Here is a 15,786-nt window from a genome sequence, read left to right as displayed (position 1 = left end):
CATCTTTCCTGAGACAGATTCCTAATTGTCAATTGCCTGTAATTAAATATAATCCTGACTGCAACATTAGACGGGCAGAAATAAAAAGAAACCAAGACATCCCATCAAAGTGATGCAAATGTAATTCAAATTCTAAGAAGGCTGATCAGACTTGAATGCCAATGTATGTGCTTCATACACCGATGGAAGAAAACTTTCCATCCAGACTTTTTAATTTGGTGATCAATCAGCTTGTCTAAGTACAAAATCACCCAACCTGGTGATTCAAATTTGGTTGTGATTATCTCTGTTACAGGGGTGGGTTTCTCGCCCCGTTCCAACCGGTTCGGTTGGAACGGGGCCGGCGGCATCCTCGTGCACGCGCGCAGTGCACGCATGCGTATTAGCGTCTGTGCGATGCTCCAGCTGCTCGTGGAGGATCGTGCAGGCGCTGTATGCGTCCTGCGCATGCGTGGAAGCGCAGAACTCATCAAAACCGGGTAAGAAACGCGGGCGGGCGGGTGGACCCTTCGGCGTTCCTGGAAGTTACTTACTTCCGGGTTTGCCAACCAACCGGTTCACGGGGACCGCCGCGAACCGCCTGAAACCCACCCCTGCTCTGTTACCGTATAGCAGTGTTTCTCATCTTCTCCGGGTGCCGTCAACTAGACAATGTCGTTTGGCAGCTCCTCGGGGGAGAGCCTTCTCTGTAGCTGCTCCGGCCCTATGGAACGATCTACCCCCAGAGATCCGGACCCTCCCCACTCTCGCGGGCTTCAAAAAGTCTATTAAGACCTGGCTTTTCCAGCAGGCCTGGGGCTGTTGACCTCTTGAATGAGGTCCAGCCCCACTACGGTTGAGTGAGTGTTGTGTTTTAACTTGCTTTGTCTTTTACGTTTTAAACTTTTTTAGTACTTTTTAAATTGTCTTTTATGTAAGCCGCCCGGAGTCCTTCGGGATTGGGCGGCATATAAATTTTATTAAACTAAACTTCAACAACTCTAAGACGCAACTCCCAGAATTCCCAAAACGAGCATGAGGAATTCTGGGAGTTGAAGTCCACACATCTGAAAAGTTGCTAAGGTTGAGAAACTCTTACAGGAAAAAGAAAAGACGCATTGGCAGGATTAAAGCACTCTTTCCACATTATGCTATTTGACATGGCTGCATATTTTCTCTCTCCATTCCATTATTTCCTGCTTCTCAAAACAAAGAACCATATTTATCATCCACAAAATGGAGCCGCCCCACCTAGTGAAGGCCTGCCAACGTTTTAACAACAGGCCTTCACATAAATATCCCCCGTGGCCGACAATACATACAGCTGTATTTTTTTTAAAAAAAAAAAACCAGTTGCCTTGTGGGCTTTTCTGCCTGGGAGAATTTCTAAATCATTTCATAGTTTGGGATATTGCCACTCCTACTCATTTCTGCAGTAATATATTATCAAAACACTTGTAGCTATTCTGCCATTCTTCCCTGACTTCAAACTCTGTGACTTTTATCACTTAGGTAGCTTATCTTCTTGGCTGTTTTGCTGACGTGTGTCTTTATCTCTTTGCAAAGTGACTGATAGGGGTTTTTTCCCCAGTGAGTTGCTGCTCCCCCCACACACAGACACATCTGCTATTTCCGTGTTTCTTACAGAAACCAAGAACAATTCTTTTACCCTCAGATCAAATATTCTACGTCCGAGATAGCTTTCTTTTTTTCTATTTTTTACAAACCCTCTTCACTCATGAGCACTCAATGTACTTTTCACTACGGGGGCATTTTAATAAAGCATTGGATACAACAGATAACATTTGTCCTTCCACATTTAGTTCACGTACAATAGCAAAAAGGAAAAACTTGTGGCACTTATGTAAATAAAACCACGTTAAGGGGGGTAGGAAGGAGGGAAGGAGGGAGGGAAGCAAGGAGGGAAGGAAGGAGGGAAGGAAGGAGAGAAGGAGAGAAGAAAGGAGGGAAGGAAGGAGGGAAGGAAGAAGAGAAGGAGAGAAGAAAGGAGGGAAGGAAGGAGGGAATGTAGGAGAGAAGGAAGGGGGAAGGAAGGAGGAAAGGAAGGGGGAAAGGAAGGAGAGAAGGAGAAAAGAAAGGAGGGAAGGAAGGAGGGAAGGAGAGAAGGAGGGAAGGGGAAGGAGGGAGGGAAGGAAGGGGAGTAGGAGAGAAGAAACGAGGGAAGGAAAGAGTGAGGGAGGGAAGAAGAAGTAGGACCGTTGTAAGATAAGATGGATCTATGGGATGTTAAAAAAGCAATCTTCAAGTATATTGTTAACAGTAGGGAAAAATTGTTATAAATACATATTATTAATAACAGTTATGAGATCATATAATTGTGAATGCATATATGAAATTGATAAAATAAAATAAATTTATTAAAAAAAAACCACGTTAAATAAGAGGGTGAAGAGAGTGGTATTTCAAGATTTGGAATTATTTTTTTTCCCTGTCCACTCTTTGACATCAGTGTAGTCTTTTTGCCCAGAAGCATTCTTAAAACAATGCCTTAAAATCAAATTCCAAGATTTTTGAAAACTTTTGCAGTATCATGTTTGCTATGAATACATTATTTGTCAGTGCAACATGCTTTAACCTAATGAAATAGCAATAGCAATAGCAGTTAGACTTATATACCGCTTCATAGGGCTTTCCGCCCTCTCTAAGCGGTTTACAGAGTCAACATATCGCCCCCAACAATCCGGCTCCTCATTTCACCCACCTCGGAAGGATGGAAGGCTGAGTCAACCTTGAGCCGGTGAGATTTGAACCACTGAACTGCAGATAACAGTCAGCTGAAGTAGCCTGCAGTGCTGCATTTAACCACTGCGCCACCTTGGCTTTATTTTGAAAACAAAATAAAAAGATATACTGTAATATACCAAAAATGAATTGCGTATAAGAAAGATCATCATACCACTGATACTAATTAATATTTTTTTAAAAATTATGTTATTGTAATGTTATTTTTTTCAAAAAGCTTCACACTTTTTTCCTCCAAAATATATACTTTGTGGTTGTATAAAGAATGGCCAAAACAAATAAAAACCTGGGAGATTAGAAAGATCAGACTATTTATTTGGAATTATTTCCCATCACTAACTAATATATAATAGGCCCAATGAGTCAAATCACTTTTTAATAACTTTATTATGAAATAAAAGTAGCACTCAATCCACTGTGTGTCCACACTTCTGCACCAGCCACATTTTTTAAATTTAAAATATCTAAACAAACAACAGCACACGAATAGTGTATAAGCTAATTTCCAGAAATACATTGTGCTTAATTATGTATCTTGAAGAAGCTTCATCAACCACTGTTTGTATGGAGACTCGTTGAAATGTATAATTCAACCCCAATTTGCATGCACTGCAGCTGTTCTGATATAAAGATATAAGATCAGGTTTGTACAATTTGATTTGCAATCTGTCCTATTAAAAAAAATAAAAAAATGCACAAATTGTGCAAGCAGGATACATACAAGTATACAATCATGCACAGTAATCTGAATGAGGGACTTTGGACATGCACAGACCCATGAGACCTCCAGATGGCTCTCTGTATTAGTTGTGGAAAGTCTGTAAATAGCAAATGATGCTGAGAAAACCCTTCTTCTTAGTTGTGGATGCAAAGCAGTTTCGAAAATTTTTGGAACCTACTCTGTGGGTGTGGCCTCCTTTGAGGGAGTGGCTTGCCGGCCATGTGACCTAATGGGAGTGGCTTGCCGGCCATATGTTTCTCTTTCTCTCTCTCTCTCTCTCTCTCTCTCTCTCTCTCTCCTTTCTTTTGTCTCTCTGTCCCTTTTTTCTTTTTTTCTTTCATCTCTCACTCTTTTTCTTTCTTTTTTATTTATTTATTTATTTCTTCCTTTCTTTCTCTCTCTCTCTCTCTCTCTGTCAGTGTGTGTGTGTGTGTGTGTGTGTGTGTGTGTGTGTGTGTGTGTGGCAATGGTGGGTTTTAAAAAAAATTGGAACCTCTTCTGTAGGTGTGGCCTGCTTTCCGGGTCCACTGGTGGAACCTCTTCTAACCGGTTCGGTAGATTTGACGAACCGGTTCTACCGAATAGGTGCGAACTGGTAGGAACCCACCTCTGATGCAAAGAATGACCAGGAATTCCCCCAACCAAGTGACCCTTTAATAGAATAACTGTTGATTCCAGACTTTGCAAACCCTTAATTGTGAAAGAATCAGTAGAGGAACAGACAGCTGAAGAAGTCTGGTGTGAATAGATAGGAGGAAAAGGAGGAAGCCTCAAACCTTAGTGGGCAGTATACAGAATATCAAGATCATGTCTCAATATAAGTAATGCTATTTTATTTCTTTAACAATCTCTGTCTAAATCCAACTTTCTTCTAACAATTTTCTTATCACAAAGAAAGGACAAAAATTGGCACAACAAATTTCATTAAATGGTAATAACAGATCCATTTACAGAAATAATTCTGTAATACTAGAGATAAGGCTGGAAAGTACAGCAACTGAATATACTTGAAACAATGATTTGTTGTAATGTTGTGTATTTTCATTTAACAAATGAGCTGGTTTCTCAATTTTCTTTTTCTGCCTACACTTGAGTAGGATAAAAGTTATTGTGAGTTTAAAGCTCATACAGCTGTGTATGATAGTATTTAAAATGAAGGACAGAATCCATACCCATGAATTAGTAGCAAAAGTTCTAAGGCAATTATTTTTATGCATAAGTAATCAATTATAAATGGAGTTTGTTATGGCTGTGGATGATGGGAATTCATAAGAGCAGCAAATTGGTATGAAACAGCCATAAAACAGTACTGGACTCATAGAAAATTTACTATGGCTTCAATCCCCAATCATCCCATCCCATCCCATCTACAAGCTGATTACAATAACAATTTGTTAACAGATGGCTTTGGAAGTTCAACCTTCTCTCATTACTGTTCACAATTTTTATTACTTGTATACATTTACATAATGTTCATTATTATTGTTTTCCTATTAACAATTTTGTTACCAGTATTAATTGAGTACTTGAGAGACCGCCTTCTGCCGATTACCTCCCTCCGACCGATAAGATCGCACAGACTGGGCCTCCTCCGAATCCCATCCGCCAGTCAATGTCGACTGGCGACTACACGGAGGAAAGCCTTTTCTGTTGCAGCTCCGACCCTGTGGAACGATCTCCCCGTCGAGATACGCACCCTCACCACCGTCCAGGCCTTCCGCGCAGCCCTTAAGACCTGGCTATCCCAACAGGCCTGGGGATAAGTCTCTAATTTGCCCCACCCGAGTGCTGAATGTTGAATGCAAGTTGTGTTTTTATTACTTTATTTATTTTGTTCACATATTGTTTGTTTTGAATTGCACCCCCTCCCTAATGATTGTAAGCCGCCCTGAGTCCCCTCAGGGAAAAGGGCGGCCTATAAATCCTAATAAAATACTAAAAAAAAAAATACTAAATACTAATAAAGTTTATAACAGGCTACCTGGACCGGGAGGCACTTCAAATGGTCACTCATGCTCTCGTCACCTCTAGGCTTGATTACTGCAATGCGCTTTACATGGGGCTGCCCCTGAAGAGTGTTCGGAGACTACAATTGGTCCAGAATGCAGTCGTGCGAGCGATATCGGGTGTACCTAGATACACCCATGTTACACCTGTCCTCCGCGAGCTGCACTGGCTTCCGATCGGTCTCCGAACGCACTTCAAGGTGCTGGTTATTACCTTTAAAGCCCTACATGGCTTGGGACCTGGATATCTGCGGGACCGCCTCCTGCCACATACCTCCCAACGACCCATTAGATCTCACAGGCTGGGCCTCCTTCGGGTACCGTCGACCGGGCAATGCCAGCTGGCGACTACTCGGGGGAGGGCTTTCTCTGTAGCTGCTTCGGCCCTGTGGAACGATCTACCTGCGGAGATCCCGACCCTTCCCACTCTCTTGGCCTTCGGGAAAGCCACTAAAACCTGGCTGTTCCGGCAGGCCTGGGACTGTTGACCCTAAAATACAGTCCAGCCCCATTTAGAACGGAGTGTATGGTGTGTTGTTTTTTAAATCTATCTTTTGGCGCAGTGGTTAGAGTGCAGTACTGCAGGCCACTTCAGCTGACTGCAGTTCAGCGGTTCAAATCTCACCGGCTCAAGGTTGACTCAGCCTTCCATCCTTCCAAGGTGGGTGAAATGAGGACCCAGACTGTGGGGGCAATATGCTGACTCTGTAAACCGCTTAGAGAGGGCTGAAAGCCCTATGAAGCGGTATATAAGTCTAACTGCTATTGCTATTTCTTTTTCCCTGTATTTTATTTTTGATTTTATTTCTGTATTGTAAGCCGCCCGGAGTCCTACGGGATTGGGCGGCATATAAATGTTATTAAATTCAAATTCAAAAATTGTAAATAGATTTAGAAATTTAACAGTTTAAAATTATTTTTGCCTGTTTTGCAAGGGGTGGAAAACCAACATTGCTCTATTATATTAACCAGAATTCAACTAGGGAGGATGTTATGTGTATATGTGTTAGTTGTTTTCTTTTTGAAAAGAGTTTTTCTTGTTAATTTTTTTATTATGTTTTTTCTTTTGTCCTTTTTAAAAATATTTTAGCGTTTTCTATCTTAACCTTCTTTGAATAAACTAAAATTTTCCATTAAAAAACCAGTACTGGACATTTTTGAATTGTGAATTAGGCAATATCTTCTCCATAAGCAGAAAGGACTCACTGTTTTTAAAAAAATACACATTTTCCCTCTGAAAAGAGGATAACATGAAAGTTCTTACAATTTTGGATGTGTATCCTTGCTCTGTTTCTTGACCAGCTCTATTTCTGGAACCAGTAAGCAATTGAAGATTAAAGTGAAAGTCCTAACATAAACGGCTACAGTTATATCTTTGCTTATCAATTGTAACACTAATTATTTTCTTTTTTGGAAAACTGGTAGTATTTGGGTGTCTTGCTTTGCAGTTTATTCCATAAATCTAAATGCAATTCATATGATTATTTCTAATAGAAATATAAAACTAAGAGTGATTGTTGACCGTAGCAATTGCCTATTTTATGTACAACTATATAGACCTCTCAAAATCCAGATATACATAAATCTTTCTACACTAAGGTAAAAAAGCTGAACTAATTTTGTAATAGATGTTCCACCTGGATCACAGCCGTGAGCAATGTTATGTTGCCTTGCAAGGTGGTACCTGAATTTCGAATTCTAGCTTGCATAGAATACCATGACAATGCTGCAAGTAAAACTTCCATTGGTATGACATACATAAGCCAAAATTTATGAGTTTTATCCTTATAGTTAGCAGGGCAGTGTGTGGTACAAGAGTGAGTAAAACTGATATCCTACTTCAGTGTTTGCCAAACTTGGCAACTTTAAGACTTGTGGACTTCAACTCCCAGAGTTCTCCAGCCAGAAGAACTAGCTACTTTATTCCTGTTCTATATTACTAAAAAGGCTTGATTTAACAAAAACATCACAGATAGTAGGGGGTCAATATCTAAGGCCTAAATGGCGTGTTAGAGACTGAAACTTTGCAAATCAGAACAGTAAATGGTAAAAAGCCGTGACCCGCCAAAACCGCGCTCGACTAAGCCGCGCCCGATTAAACCGCGTCGCTGACGTCATCAACAGGGCGACAACAGCCAGAGCGGAGAAAGAAGGGCGCTTTAAATAGCGCTTTGAAAGCAAGCCGATTCAACTTAAGGTAAGGGTTAGGTTTAGGGTTAGTTTTAGGGTTAGGTTAAGGGTTAGGGTTAGGATTAGGTTTAGGGTTAGGTTAAGGCTTAGGTTTAGGGTTAGGTTAAGGGTTAGGTTTAGGGTTAGGTTTAGGATTAGGTTTAGGGGGGTTAGGTTTAGGGGTTAATTTTAGGTTTAGGGTTTACAGCGTGCTTCTGTCTCCGCGCTGTTGTCGCCCTTTTGATGACATCAGCGACGCGGTTTAGTCGGGCGCGGTTTAGCCGAGCGCGGTTTTGTGGTGGAACCGTAAAAAGCATGAGGGAAAGAAAAACAAATATGTATTTGTACCTATGAAATTAAGAGAATGATACAGAGGACATGAATGAAAATAAGCAGATTGTATAGGATGGAGTTGATGAATACAAGCAATGAACTAAAAGTGTAAGCTTAATTATGCAAGAAAGAGGTAAAATAGCAGATGTATGAGTAGATGAATGTATGAGTACAATAAAGTATGTTATCAGTTTTATGAAACTATGAAACCATAGGTTGATGATAGACTCTAGTCAATAGTGATAATAAAAGAATCTGAGATGTGTTCCGGGAGAAATTGTGCAACATTCTAAATGCATGTAATCCAAAGGGGGTGGGGAGATTCTGTTGGGTAACATGAATAAATGAATGGGAGTGAGACAGGAAAATATGACAAAGAATATGAATTATGATGGTTCTGTGATCATCTACTTAGGAAAAAATCAGTTTGTTAACATAAATCATGTTTAGGTACACATGGTTAATAGAATGAATTAAAAAGTATAAATAATTTGTTTAGTAAAAGATTGAAAGAATTGGCCAAGAATACAAGAGATTCTGAATATGCTATGTATCATTAATTGTAGCATCAAGAAAGGGAAGAAATAATAATAAAGAATAAGGTAAAATGATTACTGGAACAGAACATCTTACACTTATATACTTACATGAAAAAGTACCAGAAGATAGATTAATATCTCAAATAAATGAATGGAAAACAGACCTAAGAAAGGATAAGTATAAAATTACTTGAAACAGTTTGAAAATAATTATATTATAGAATAACCCAGAAGTTGTGACATTATGCTAATGGATGTTTCCAGTTGATTGCTCACTTCCTCAGTGGCAGTTCTAGGAAGTAAACATAATTCTAAAAAAACAAAATGAAATCACTCAAAAGTAACTTTGCCACCAATCCTCGTACTTATGACCTTTACAGGTCTGTAAAACAAAGGAGAGCTGAAATAAGATGATAAGTCATGGTGTTACTTAGTGACTTCACTTAATGACCAATTTGCCAGCCCCAGTTGTTGCTAAATGAACACCACTAGTATGTAATCCATTTTTGTTGTTCAATGCTATAGTTTTATGATGTTAAAATTGTTGCATTTTATTGTCATTGAAATAATTGGGGGGATCGCGGTATTGTTACCTCTGAATGGTATACTAGAGTATAGCTTTACTGAAATTGACTAATCATTAAAACTGTAATGTACGGTATACTACATTCAGTAACCTACCTATTGTGAAATGACTAAATTGTTGTATTTTATTGTCATTGAAATAATTGGGGGGATCGCGGTATTGTTACCTCTGAATGGTATACTAGAGTATAGCTTTACTGAAATTGACTAATCATTAAAACTGTAATGTACGGTATACTATGTTGTCCTACATTCAGTAACCTACCTATTGTGAAATGACTAAAGTGGCATAAAAGCACAAGGAAGGGAAGAGATTATGCAAAAGGATAGTTTGGTGGGTTGAGGCAGTGAATGAGGAAAAGGAATGTAAGAAAATCATGACTGCATAACAAGGGAGGAAGGAAGTCCAAGCTTAGCAAAACCGAAACTTTACCTACCCCAACAGAGAAAAGAAAGCTGACAGAATCTACTCAAGATCTTGTTAACAGATATCCCTCTGCCCCAAAGAACAACTGAAGGGGAACAGAGATAGGCCTTGCCATCAAGAAGAAGGCAGATATCAACTTGCAGAAGTAGTACTGATATCAACCGGCTTTCCTTTGTAGCTGCATAAATTCAAACCTTTTTCCTCCTCTGTGAAAGCTTTATAAGCATACTCACCCACATGAGTATTGAACTTTGTTCATTCGTTGTAATCTTGCACTTTCTAACATCATAATTTGTATATTTGGGAAGCTCTCGTTAACGTTTATGGAAACACAAGGGGAGTTAGCTATTCAACTCCCGTATGCATTTCAAAACGAGCTTGCATTGAAGAAACTAATTTTGGTTTATTGCTTCAAGTTATTCCATTCTCAAAGTTCATCCTGTCATTGATATTTCAGATGCTTTTTTTAAAAATGTAAAAGGTGTTTCAGAAGGACCACCCAGATTCAGGAACCGAGCTTTGATCTAATAATGCTTCAAAGGCAATAGAACACTTTCTGAGAATGACATGAGGGTAATTCAACTTTACTGTACACTTAAATAGAAAGGTGGTGTATAAATGCAATATTAAAAGAGAGAAACTTAAGAAATGCAATGTCACTAAGAGCAATTAAAATGGTTAGATTTAATGAAGTTCTCAGGAAGAAAAACCTCTGAAGTGTTTTACAAACTGGCAGACTGGATTAATCATTAAAATCTAAGAAATAATTATAAATATGCATGGAGTTATACTATGTTCCATAATGTAATCCATTGAGTTAAGTGGAATTTATTTCCAAGGAAATGTGAACAGCAATATTAGTCAAGTAGATTTCAATTCAATATGTGTTCATTCCTGTATTGGTAGTAATTTTATCTGGGAATACAAGGCATTATTTCCACACTATTTCTTACATTTCATTATAAACACCCCAATAATGTCTGAACTTTTCAATATCCATCTTTCAAATAGCTGAGATAAGATTAAGACACGCAGAATGAGCCATGCTACACAATGTTTTGTACCTTTAAAATGCAGATCCTCCCATGATCTTTCTGTGTGACTCTTTGTATTGTCAGGAAGCAATTATGACTGCCATCATGGTCTTCTCTTACCTGTTAGGAAAAGTTTGAAATAAAGTAGAAACTATGAATTTAACATTAAAAATGTTAACTGTATCTGTAAATAAAGCTAAGTAATATTTGAATATTCTGACATGTTCCATCTTTGGGGCTAAATGGACTAGCATCTCTCCCACCCAGGGGTGGGTTTCAACCGGTTCGCGGCAGTCCCCGGGAACCGGTTGGTCGGCGAACCCGGAAGTAAGTAACTTCCGAGAACGGCAAAGGGCCCACCCGCCAGCCCGCACTCCTTACCGGTCTTTGAAGGCTTCTGCGCTTCCACGCAGGCACATGGCACATACAGCGCCTGCGCGATTCTCTGCGAGCAGCTGGAGCATCGTGCAGGCGCTACAACGCATGCGTGAACTGCGCACGTGCACGAGGACGCCTCCGGCCCCGTTCCAACCGAACCGGTTGGAACGGGATAAGCAACCCACCACTGCCCCTGCCCATCCAGGGCTAATGTCCAACGGGGGGTGGGGTGTCTTTCTGAACTCTTAGTTCCTACTTCGGAAGCAGGTGACACCTGCTTCAGAAGCTTCATGACATCACCAAGAATGGATTTGTACAAATTCAAATAGTGCGCTAATTGTACTCATTCCTAGACCAAGAAGCCTATTCTTACTCTCAATTATGCCATAGACAGTTTGCCAGTGAGTTATTGCAATAGGGTCTACACGGGGCTATCAATCAAAACTACTTTAAAGCTAATCTGGTCTAGAATAATAGGGCATGAACAGTGAAGGGAGGGGCTCATTATACCTATATAACATCTCTATTTCATAAGCCATATTGGTTACCAGGAAGCTTCTGGGCATTTACATTATCAACATTTTATCATCCCTCGGTGTTGACCTATGTCATTTATACTCAATACAGAAAATGATCCTCCCGTAGCAATAAAGAAACAATTTATTAACTAATGCATGATTATCAGTTTTTCATTAATATCCCAAATCTGCTATTGGAAGAACTTCATCTGATCACACTGTACCAAGTCATTTTAACAAACCACAACTGGCTTGCTTTATGCAGTCTGATAAACCAACTTCAAACCTCTTAGAAAAGTGATTTAATACTACAGATGAGGTCAACCTCTAAGACAGAGCCTATTTTTCTCTGATATGCTAAGAGTATTCATATTTTCAAGCCATATTAACAGAGTTAACTTCAAAACTAGGATGGCTTTGAGTCTGATAGTATATCCAGAACATTTCCCAATCAAATATTTTTGAAGTGCCAGCAGTGATTTCACTTGGTTAGTATAATGTCTGTGGTACTCCTCCCTGGTTCTTGCTCCAGTAAACATAATTCTGTTACGTCCTTCAGTTTCAGAAACGGAAGAAAAAAATAGGCTAAATTAACATTTTTTTTCTGCTTTGTAGGAGCACTGAACATCACAACAACACTAAGTTGCTTTTGCCTTCCAGATATTGATTCTCCTCCTTTCTTCACCTTACAGTTGTCATTTTGTTTACAACAATGAGCTAGTCACCAATAGCAATAGCAGTTAGACTTATATACCGCTTCATAGGGCTTTCGGCCCTCTCTAAGCAGTTTACAGAGTCAGCATATCGCCCCCAACAATCCGGGTCCTCATTTTACCCACCTCGGAAGGATGGAAGGCTGAGTCAACCTTGAGCCGGTGAGATTTGAACAGCCGAACTGCAGAACTGCAGTCAGCTGAAGTAGCCTGCAGTGCTGCATTTAACCACTGCACCACCTCGGCTCATAAGACTTCTTGCAAGTTACAGTAGGCTCCAAAACTGACATCAATACATTTTTAGAACAAATGATTATTAGTAAACATCTACAGCTTTTAAAAATCATTAAAACTTGATGTGGGTAGGCTGCTTCCAGTTTTTTTCCATTCATGCATAAGAAAGCCAAAATTTACTAACACCCCTTCTACTAAGTGAACTGAAAAGTTGCTCCTTGCATGTATTCTTGATAAATAGAAGAGTGGCAGCTTAATTTATCTTGGGCAGTTTCACTGAACTAAACAACAGCCAAAGGCATAATCATGCTAGCCCGTTGTACCAAATTTAAATCAAGGTCTTGAGGGTCCTTAAAGGATAACATATGTACAACAGCATGAGCTTATGTGGCCCAGATGAAATGGAGTATTCCTTGAAAGCCTACACTGAAATTGATTTGTTAATCTTCAAGAAGCCACAAAGGTCTTTGATGTTTGAACACTTAATTTTTTTTATTCAATGGAACAGCTTGCTGAAGGCATAATGAGTAAAAAGCTACTGGAGGGAGAACAAATATATATCACATTCTTTCGTAAAAAGAAGGCAGAGAAATCTTAAAACTTAAATAATCATTCATCTATATTAAGATAGCATTTACATATAGTATGTTAAGACTGGATTGGAAACAAGGGAGGGGGGGGGGCAAATACTAATCTCCATCAAGCTCTCCCTGGACAATTTGGCCCGATTACTATCTCTCCAGCCATTCAACTCATTTTTTTCCCAAGGACAAAATAAATATCTTTTCAGTACGCATCACCTTGAACTCCTACAGAGAGGTGGAAAGTCTGCCTTCAGCTGCTGGGCCCACAAATCAAACCACTAAAATAGGCTGATATACTGTGTGATTTTTAGCAGCCCTTCACTAGAAGGATGAATTCCACAATTTAATATTACCTATTAACAACCACCCCCCAAAAACCTGATCATTTTTTAACCTTCTCTTCCTGTGCCATTAGCAGATCACCAAAATACATTACTGTGCAACTCTCAGAAAATATATATATATGTGTTAGAGCCATATAAATATGAAGGGAACTCCAATTACATTTTATTGTTCTTCCTTTATGTATATACTTACTATTCCCAGAGTATACTAAAAATAGAACAGCTGCACACAATTTGTTAAACTGGATCAAGATATACTTCCTCTCTCCTGCCCACTCCCAAAATATCAAAAACTATCAAAATCATTTTTTCAAGGCAAATCTAAGTGATCAGGGCATGTGATTAAGCAAGAACCTAAGTCTGCTCCTAAAACTGAGAAGTTTTAGAAGTCTAATTCTTGCAAGTCAGTCTTACTTTATGACACATGGAAACCACTTTCTAGCGTGGGTTACATTCGTTATGTTTTTTTGAGAATTCAGTAAGAAAGCATTAACATCTGGGCTAAATCTAAAGCCAACACTTCTATCAATGTACTTATACAATAGATTGTGATTTTATTAAATATAAAAAACACTATACATCTTCATTATCTTAGGTTAACTGAGAAGAAATATTTTATGAGAAGTTTTTTTAAATAACCGACTTAAACTTATATCCAGATAAAGAAGATGTATGATAAAACTATAAAACTAAATATGTTTTTTTTAAAATTAATTTTTCTTTTTGCAACCTTATCTGTCCGTCCATCCATCCATCCATCCATCCAAACAATTCCTAGCATCTCTTAATTGTGGGGAAAAATGGGGATGGTAAATAGCAATAGCAGCAATAGCAGTTAGACTTATATACCGCTTCATAGGGCTTTCAGCCCTCTCTAAGCGGTTTACAGAGTCAGCATATTGCCCCCAAAAACAATCCGGGTCCTCATTTTACCCACCTCGGAAGGATGGAAGGCTGAGTCAACCTTGAGCCGGTGAGATTAGCAATAGCAATAGCAGTTAGACTTCTATACCGCTTCATGGGGCTTTCAGGCTTCTCTAAGCGTTTTACAGAGTCAGCATATTGCCCCCAACAACAATCCGGGTCCTCATTTTACCCACCTCGGAAGGATGGAAGGCTGAGTCAACCTTGAGCCAGTGAGATTTGAACAGCCAAACTGCAGAACTGCAGTCAGCTGAAGTAGCCTGCAGTGCTGCATTTAACCACTGCGCCACCTTGGCTCTACCCTACCCTTTACGCCTACCCTACAGATGCAACAATAGGATTTTTCCATACGATCAACAATTCCTGAAAAATTGGATTACTAGGAAGCCATATAGTTGGAGGAGAGGTACATGAAAGCATCCTAACCACACCTCCGGTACAATATTGAGAATTAAAATGAAAGTATGCCATTTAGAGGGGGGGTGCGATGGTTCAGCGGTTAAAGATGCGGAGCTTGTCAACAGGAAAGCTGACAGCGCAGATTCAAGACCTGAGCGCCATGCAACGGAGCTCCCGTTCCTACCCCAACATGACTGTATATGGAAACCTTTACCCAGGGCCGGATTTTCCTATAGGCTAACTAGGCTTCAGCCTAGGGCCTCAAGATCAAGAGGGGCCTACATTCAAATTGTTAGCAAAATTAAAATTACACTATTCTAAAAACAGTGAACACTAAAACACTGAACCGAAAATAAGGAGAAATTCTACGCATATGACTAATAAACAAACATAAAAATGTATTAGTTAAGATCGTTCCAGCGCCGCGGCAGTTGGGGAGCCCACCCACGTTCCCGGCACCGGCGGTCGGGCGAGAGGCGCGGCCACTCCCAGTAGCCGCCCCGTCGACGCGGAGCCCACCAGCGGCCAGGCAGGTGAGGGCGAGGGGGCCAAGTCAGGCAGCTGAGCACAGCAGGGGAGGCGGCTGGCCTCGCTGCCTTTGCCACAGAGCAGAGCCGCCCTCCATCGGGAGGCCAGCTATATATATTGATATATATCACAGTAATGATGTATTTTATTGTCTCTCATGTAATTTACAAACTTAAAAATGGTAGGTGAAAGGGCCTCATAAGTGGAATAGCCTAGGGCCTCTTTTCATCTAAATCTGGCACTGCCTTTACCTTATCCCAATTATCAAGGAGTTCTAGCCATTAAATATCTCCATCAATTTTCAAGCCTCACCTGAACTTTCATATAGCATTTTATCAATCAAGAGTGAAACTTACAGATGATTCAATTTATTGGGAGTCTGTAATTATCTTCGGTTCTCTGCCTATATGACATCAACTTTATTTATACAGCTCTATCTTTAAACACAGGTTTTGTTATATTTTTAGGTTTTCCATTGTGCCACAAGAACTCCACAGAGGAGTTTGAACTAAAGGAATCATTATCCAGGAATTGTAGTTGTCATTCTCACAATTTCAAGCCAACTTGAACTTTGTGATTGTGATACCTGAAATTTTGGAATGTATCAT

At 39.7% G+C, this 15,786-nt stretch overlaps 1 protein-coding gene across 2 annotated transcripts in view; it reads right to left on the bottom strand.

Annotated features, from left to right (window-relative positions):
- FAM53B (family with sequence similarity 53 member B) overlaps positions 1-15,786 on the bottom strand; it is a 156,072-nt gene that overhangs the window by 136,323 nt on the left and 3,963 nt on the right. Inside the window, exons 2-3 of one of the 2 annotated variants that reach the window (XM_032225275.1) lie at positions 10,587-10,676; positions 8,619-8,674 (exon numbers count right to left, since the gene is read on the bottom strand). The gene's annotated coding sequence lies outside the window, so the exon portion shown is untranslated. The remainder of the gene's footprint in view (positions 1-8,618; positions 8,675-10,586; positions 10,677-15,786) is intronic. The other variant, XM_032225274.1, reaches the window with a different exon arrangement.

The sequence above is a fragment of the Thamnophis elegans genome, chromosome 10 (genome assembly GCF_009769535.1).
Source record: "Thamnophis elegans isolate rThaEle1 chromosome 10, rThaEle1.pri, whole genome shotgun sequence".
Classification (NCBI taxonomy): Eukaryota; Metazoa; Chordata; class Lepidosauria; order Squamata; family Colubridae; genus Thamnophis; species Thamnophis elegans.
Note: the sequence above shows the minus strand (reverse complement) of the source record. Positions and strands in the feature narration are given on the sequence as shown.